The sequence below is a fragment of the Phymastichus coffea genome, unplaced genomic scaffold (genome assembly GCF_024137745.1).
Source record: "Phymastichus coffea isolate CEN01 unplaced genomic scaffold, Cenicafe_Pcof_1.1 PCOF00008, whole genome shotgun sequence".
Classification (NCBI taxonomy): Eukaryota; Metazoa; Arthropoda; class Insecta; order Hymenoptera; family Eulophidae; genus Phymastichus; species Phymastichus coffea.
This window is the reverse complement of record NW_026706819.1, coordinates 1,735,005-1,742,440: the sequence shown is the minus strand read 5'-3', so window position 1 is coordinate 1,742,440 and position 7,436 is coordinate 1,735,005.

Here is a 7,436-nt window from a genome sequence, read left to right as displayed (position 1 = left end):
CATTCTGCTTTTACATAATGATTCTTACGATCCCTGCTATCCCACATACACAAGAAACATGGAAACTTTGTGAAGCCTGATTGCTGACCTAGCATGATGGTAAGAATCTTGAGATCACCACAGATTAGCCAGTTGTGTTTCTTGTACTGTATTTTATTTAATACCAACTCAACATTTTTGTAATCTTCTTTCAGGGTAACCGAATGAGCCAGAGGTATTGCAGAATATTTATTAGTGTTATGTAATAATACAGCCTTCAGGCTTCGCTTAGAAGAATCCAGAAATAATCTCCATTCCTCAGATTTATAAACATCCTTCTTAAATTCGTTCATCAGATCCTTAACATTGTTGCAAAATACGAGATCATTCTCCGTAGAGAAATATTTTCTGAAGTCTTTTTCTCTATTCCGATAGTAAGAACATTTAGTACCTTTCGCCAGTAAATTTTTTTCCTTCAACCTCGAAGCAAGCAACTCTGCTCCCTCCTTTGATAAGCCTAACTCTCTAACTAGGTCATTAAGTTCTTTCTGATCAAATTCTCCTTTTATCTTTGTTTGTGATCCAGATGGCACATACTCGTCATTACTCTCGTCCGTTTCTTCTCTTTCACTCTCGGCCTCATCAGAACTAGAAATCTCTAATTCAGTAAGTGCAGAAGAAAGGTCACTTTCTACATCTGTATCTCTTTCTTCTGTTGGAGCTATAAACGGCTTGATTACACTAGACACACTCGCGTATACAATTTTGTGGACATTAGATGAGTTAAAACCTATAGTTTTTGTCATACAAAAATAACAATTCTCTACATTTTCTGGCTCACTCCAAACCATAGGTTTGACAAATTTTAATGGAGTTTTGTCCTTTTTGTACCGGCTAAACATCAGCCTACAGCTATTGCATATCAATTGTGGCAGCCAATCTTGCTAACCATCAGTGACTTTACAACCGAAACACTCATCGTATACTAGTTTCAAATCATCTGTGAATTTGCGAAGATCCGACTTTTTCAAAAAGTATTTGCCACACACATAGCAAAAGGAATTCACTTTTTCCTTACAACTTTGAGAATTAGAGCGTATTCTTGTATTGTTGTACTCTACAGAGACCAAGTTTCCAACCACTGTAGAGCTGCAGTCGCATGATGACGACGATTGCGGACCTGCTTGCTCATACTGACCAATCGCCGATACTGGGCATCCGAAACCCTGCATCGTACCTCTTCGTGTGCCAACCATGACGGCATCATGCCTTCACCCCAGGGTTTTGCCGGAAAACAAAAAGCCAAAAAAAAAGCCGTTTTCCGCCGTCACCACGTGGAGGTACCCTGGGTTGCGGCACACGATTATTTCGGGAGTGTGATCAAAAAAATAAGTAACGATCACAGCTAGATGTAAGATTTTCCATTTTCTCTGAATCTGTGGTCAAAATTTTCTTTTTTTAATGAAAAAATGTATATTTGACCTTGGGATGACCTTGATTTTGACCCTGAGGTATTAAGCGGTCTTTATATTTGGGTTCAGATGCTCAAAAAATATGTTAGAATGATAACTTGACTCGATTTCACTAAATGTCGAGGATTTGACCTTCAAACGACCTTCAATGCGGCCTGATGGAGACAAACGAACACCGCGGATTTGGATTCGGCGACCCTGAAAACATAACGACATGGTAGTTTGCCCCATGAAATTCCATTATCTTATTGTCATACGAATCCTCCATCCAACAAGATTAAGTGACCTTCACATGACCTTGAGGGTTATATTAAAAAAAATTGAATATGTATCTGGACGTAAAATTTCCCGCTCTTTCAGAATCTGCAGTCAAAAATTCATTTTTCCTAGAGTAAACAGCTTTGACCTTGAACTATCCTTCAAACTTACCTCATGGAGAAAAACAAATACCGGATTTAAACTCAGCGACCCCAAAAACTTAACAGACAGATGTCTTGTATTAGTTATTGCTGATTTCTGCAATGTGACCTTCAAATGCCCTTGAACCCGACGTGCTGAGGTTAAACGAATGCCAGATTCGGACTCAGCGCGCAAAAATACGTAGGAGTACATGGGTTTTGTCGATGGACATCCAAGTTCATTTTTTTTTGTGGGCCTGTGTTACTCTTGTACTAGCTCATTCACCCCGTTATATGGCGCCCAACTGGTATTAAGACCCGTTACGTGCGAATAGGATTTTGCGTCGAAGGTAATCGACGCACGAGAGAGAGACGATTGCGCGAGCGCTTAGGAAGATTCGAGCGGGTGTTAGCGTGAGATTGTAGGGATCTACACAGTCGACCGATGCTAAGCGAGCATTTCCATTCGCCGCCGCGTTGCTGCGGCCGACTTGGATATTCAACCAGTACCGCTCTACCCGCCTGTTCGGCAGGTTGCTCCTTCCTACGCTCGTGTACCTGTGTTAAATAAAGTGTTAACCTTTTTCTGACCAAGTACTGGCTGTGGCTACATTCATTCCTCTCCGGAACACCTCAATCTCTATCTTTGGACGACGCTACCCAACAAGATTGTGAGCGGTACGCCCTCTGCAGGGAAAAAAGGGAATCACTTTGACCTTTTTTCTTATAAATTATTTAATTTATTCTAATAAGGTCTGAAAGTGGTAATAATTAATTAGTAGGTCGAAAAAATTTCAAATATTTGTTATTGATTATCAGGTGCTAGCCCGTTCGAGCCACAGTTTGGTGTATAAAGGGGGGCCGGAAGCACCTAAGCGACGATAAAGCAGAGAGCGCAACCCAGGCTTGCAATTTAGAAAATATTAGCCAGGCGGAGCAAGCAAACAGCAGGTTCCGACCTTAGGTAGGATATTTTATCTTATTATTAATAATTTGTGGAGACTGCACGCGCTCATAATCTCGCAAGTTTGGGCCTTGAAAAGCAGGTATTAAGGGTAGTTACACTAATTAGTGTATACCTCGCTCATGCTTTGAGTAATAGGAGACGGTAGTGGTCGAATACGCCGATAATTTTTAACCTCGACCGCATCCTACACCGGCAAGACGGCTCTGTTATCAGCCGATGTCGATACATGGGCATTAGAGCTGACCTCCGCACAGTGCGAACGCTACTATGTAGAATTGGAACTGCGTAAGGATGGAGGTGTCATCCATTCGCGGCTAGACTAGGGAGATAGTTGCTGGGTGAGTACAGCGTCGTAGATTTCAAGAAGACCACGCGCAGTAAAGAAGTGGCGGGACACAGGAGACGCACCCGACAAGCGTGATTTGACACAGTCTGTCACGAGTTGAAAATCCTCAGCGCAGAGGAAAACAGGGACCATCCTCTGAGACTCATGAATAGGGAGGGAATAACCTTGACAAGTATGTCAAGGACATTTGCCTACCTGTATAAGGACTCGGAGGTCGAAGCCAGCCGCCAAGAAGAGGATGAAAAAGGTACTCCACACCCAGGAACAGGAGCAGGGGAAGAGGAAACGGAGCAACCCGGATCTAAGGTCGCAGGAGTCCTGGATCCGGAAGGGGCCCCAAGGAGCATTATCCTTAAATAATGCCTTCCGGAAAATAGAGTACCTGAAGGAGGGAGTCAATCGTAACCACAAGTTGGTCGATCAGGTTCTAGAGACCTTTCAGACTCTCCAGGACAATACAGGTGTGTGCGGAGCACGAGGCGCAGGACTTGCGCCAATGAATACGAGAGCTGGAGGACGGAATGCATGAAATGGCCGATGCAGCCCGTTCTTCCCAGCGTGACTCGATTCAACCGCGCCCCAGACGCAATGTGGACTTCCAAGACACATTCAACTGACACTACGATTCTGAGATTCCGGAAAGCACACCGGCTCCTCCAAGACCCATCTCCAAAAGAAGAGATGTCACTCCACTAGAAGCCCTCCAATGAAGAGGAGTTGAAAAGGATCAAGAGAATTACGGGAAATCCGCAACGGATCGTCCGGCACCGGTCCTCATTTATCCTCAGAGCTCTCCACAACCCGAGATGTTGGAAAAATTATCCACGGATGGAAATTGAGGTTTGCGGGTAGTATAGCACAGAGCGTGGACACGTTTCTGTCACGGCTAGAAGACCTGCGTGTGGGCGCTGGATTAACCGATGACGAGGTGCTTTGTTCCGTATCAGAGATCCTCGAAGATAACAAGAGGATCTGGTATGATAACAATAAGCACCAATGGTTAAGTTATGCCGAATTCGTTGCCGACGCCTAAGAATGGTTCGGCACCAGTACGCAACAGAAACAAAGGCTGTTTCAGGAAGCGCAGAACCGATTTCATGGCGAGGACAAATTGGTGAGAGACTACGTATCCAACCTGGTGGCTCTTGTCAATAGAGTGGAACCACTAAGCCCTTGGAGAGGTTATTAGACGTGCTCCATGCAAACCTCCTTCCGAACATTCAGATTCAGCTGCGTCGTAGCGAGTTGACGTCAATACGCGAGTTTAATAGAAGGGCGACCGAAGTACAAAATACTTTGTCTTACGGTCGGCGTCCACGCATATTCACGGGCCTAAACTCGACGATCTTCCCTCAACACGCATACCAGCCCAGCAAAAAAACGGCTGGTAATAAATTCCAAACCGCTGCAATAGCCAACAAAGGGAAGGCACGTGCGAAAGAGGTAGATCCGCAACGCGGACAAGGCGTGACGAACCCTGCCAGGAGGGCTACCGAGCAAGCAACGGTATCGACTACGCAAACCTCCACTTCTGATAAGATAATAAAGGAGCGTCTGGAGGGCATGGAGAGAATCTTGCGCAAATTGGCCAAAGAAAGGCAGGATAGCCCTCCAGAACAGCGCAAAAGCCGATGGCGTGGGAGAAGGAGGAATTTTCCTCCTCCCAGGTCTCCTGGCGAGCGGCGAGAAGTACAAAGACGAAAAATCGACTTCACGGAGCCTCTCCAGTTTTCCGCTTGTCGCAAACTAGATTTCAGTCGTAAGTTCTGCCCATATTGCAACAAGGAAAACGGCAAGGAGAGCGAAGAGTAGAGGTCATCTTCGCGCTTTCAGTAAGTTCGACCTCTCGCCGCCGGTTGTCGACTGGAAAGAGCAAGTCCAAACAGGTCCTGGTAGGGCATCCAGAGAGCCCGGGACCTAGCAGTACATAGAAGCAGAAGGCAATTGAGCCTGATGCCAGCCCTCGGCAAAGTAAGGGGGTGGTCATTCTGGAAGGACCAGATGGCCACATACAAATTGTGGAGGAGGGAGAAGACTCAATAGATATGATGATCGAGCAACCCAAAAACCTGAAAGATTCGAGCCCCTCCGTACAAAAAGCTCCCCTGCCGAAAGAGTCCACAAGTAGGAGCAAGCCTATCGTCGTAGCAGCAGTGGAAGGGAAAAAGCCGCTGAGAAGTAAGACGAATGGAGGAGAGAATGTGTCTCGTGGATATAACCCAGAGGATGAGACCAGATAGTGGTTGCGGGTAGACATAGATGACTTTAAGATTAGAGCACTCTATGACACCGGTGCCTCATCTACGGTAATGGATCAGTTAGGGCTGAGATTGGCATCGAATCTGGAACTCGGACTTAATGTGATCAGGGCGGGCGATGTAAGACTCGTCGACGGGCGTCCATACTCCATCATTGGTCACTTGATGTTCCCCTTTAAGGTAGGGGGAATCATAAGAAAGATAAGAGTCGCCATTACACCACTGCTCACGGATGACTGCTATGCAGGCGCGAACTTTATAAGAGAGTTCCGCGCAGTTTTGGATCCCGATGAGAATGAATTATGGTTGAAGGACGCCCAGGTAAAAGTACCTATGGAAGTGACGGGAATTGATGGTACGGCAATTCTTGCACCGGTAGGACTGTGGGAGGCCACGGAAATACAGCTTGAGGAAATCAAAGACCTCGTTAGAAGATTGATTCCTGACGGAGGAGATGTTTTAGGCTGTGCTGTGGGGGTTCAGCACGAAATAGATATTGGAAGTGCTCAAACCATCAAACAGAAATACTATCTAGTTTCTAACAGGGTGCGAGAGGAAATGCCCGCGCTGGTCAAGGATATGCTGGAAAAAGATGTAATCGAACCAGCGACCAGCGGATGGCCAAGTTCAGTGATGATGGTAAAGAAGGCTGATGGAAAGTATAGGTTTTGCGTGAATTACCAAAAGGTAAACGCAATAACCAAACCAGACGTCTATGCCTTACCATATATGAACGACATCCTAAGACGGATGAGGGATCAAAGTTCATATCCACATTTGATTTGAGTAGCGCGTACCATCAGATTCTTCTAAAGGAAGAATCGCGCCCGATATCAGCGTTTGCAGTACCAGGGTTGGGGCATTTTCAATTCAAGAAAATGCCCTTCGGACTGTCTTACGCGGGAGCGACCTTCCAGAGGTTGATGGATAAGGTGATAGGCCCGGTTATGGATCCATTTGCTTTTGCCTACCTCGACGACGTAATTGTGGTTTCGTCGTCATTTCAGAAGTATAAGCGGCAACTGGAAATGCTATTAAAGAGAATTCTGAGTGCGATTCTAACCATCATCAAAACAAAAAACCACTTCCGAAGGATGGAAATAAGGCATTTGAGAGTTCTCGTAAACCAGGATGGCGTAAGACCAGATCTCGAGATGATACGACCGATACTAGAGTATCCAACACCCCGGACTGTCAAACAGGTTGAGTGATTCATGGGAATGATGTCGTGGTATAGACGTTATATACCCGATTTTGCCATGATCACTGAACCTATCAACCGCGTGACGAAAAAGATTGTACTACAAACTGACGCCAATGACAGTGGGATCGGAACAGTCCTCACGCAGGATGTCGATGGAGAGAAGCATGTGATAAAATACGCCAGCCGATCACTCAATAACGCTGAGAGGAATTATACGGTCTCCGAGAAAGAGTTCTTGGCAGTGGTATGGGCCATTGGAAAGTTCCGGCCGTACATTGAAGGGCATCACTTCAAGGTCATCACTGATCAAAGCACAGGTCTGCAAAAAAGAAGTTTTGTGTTATCGCAAGAACGCTATTCATGTATTCCGAAGGTTTTTGATGCGCTGAACAAGAACCATGCATCAGAAATGCTCTATCACGTCACGTTTTCAAGATATTCTAACCTAAAAGTGCGAAATACACGTATTTTCGCTGTTTTAGAAGCTATGTTACAGCGAAAAACATTTTTTTTTGCTAAAAACGAATCGAACCATCTCAAAGTACCGCTTCTGCCCTTTCCAATGCATTTCTCAAGTTTAACAAATCTTTTTTTTTCGCAGAGATATCATCGAATGAAGTTCACCACTTCAGCGATTTCATAACAGTCCCAACAATACAAATATGACAGCCCCACGAAAAAGTCATATGTGAACAAAAGTGCAAAAGGTAATACCATTACATTTATGTTTTTGGGGTCACTGAATCCGAATCCACGTTCATTTGACCCTATTAGCTCAAGGGTCAAATTCAGATCAAGGTCAAATCAAGATT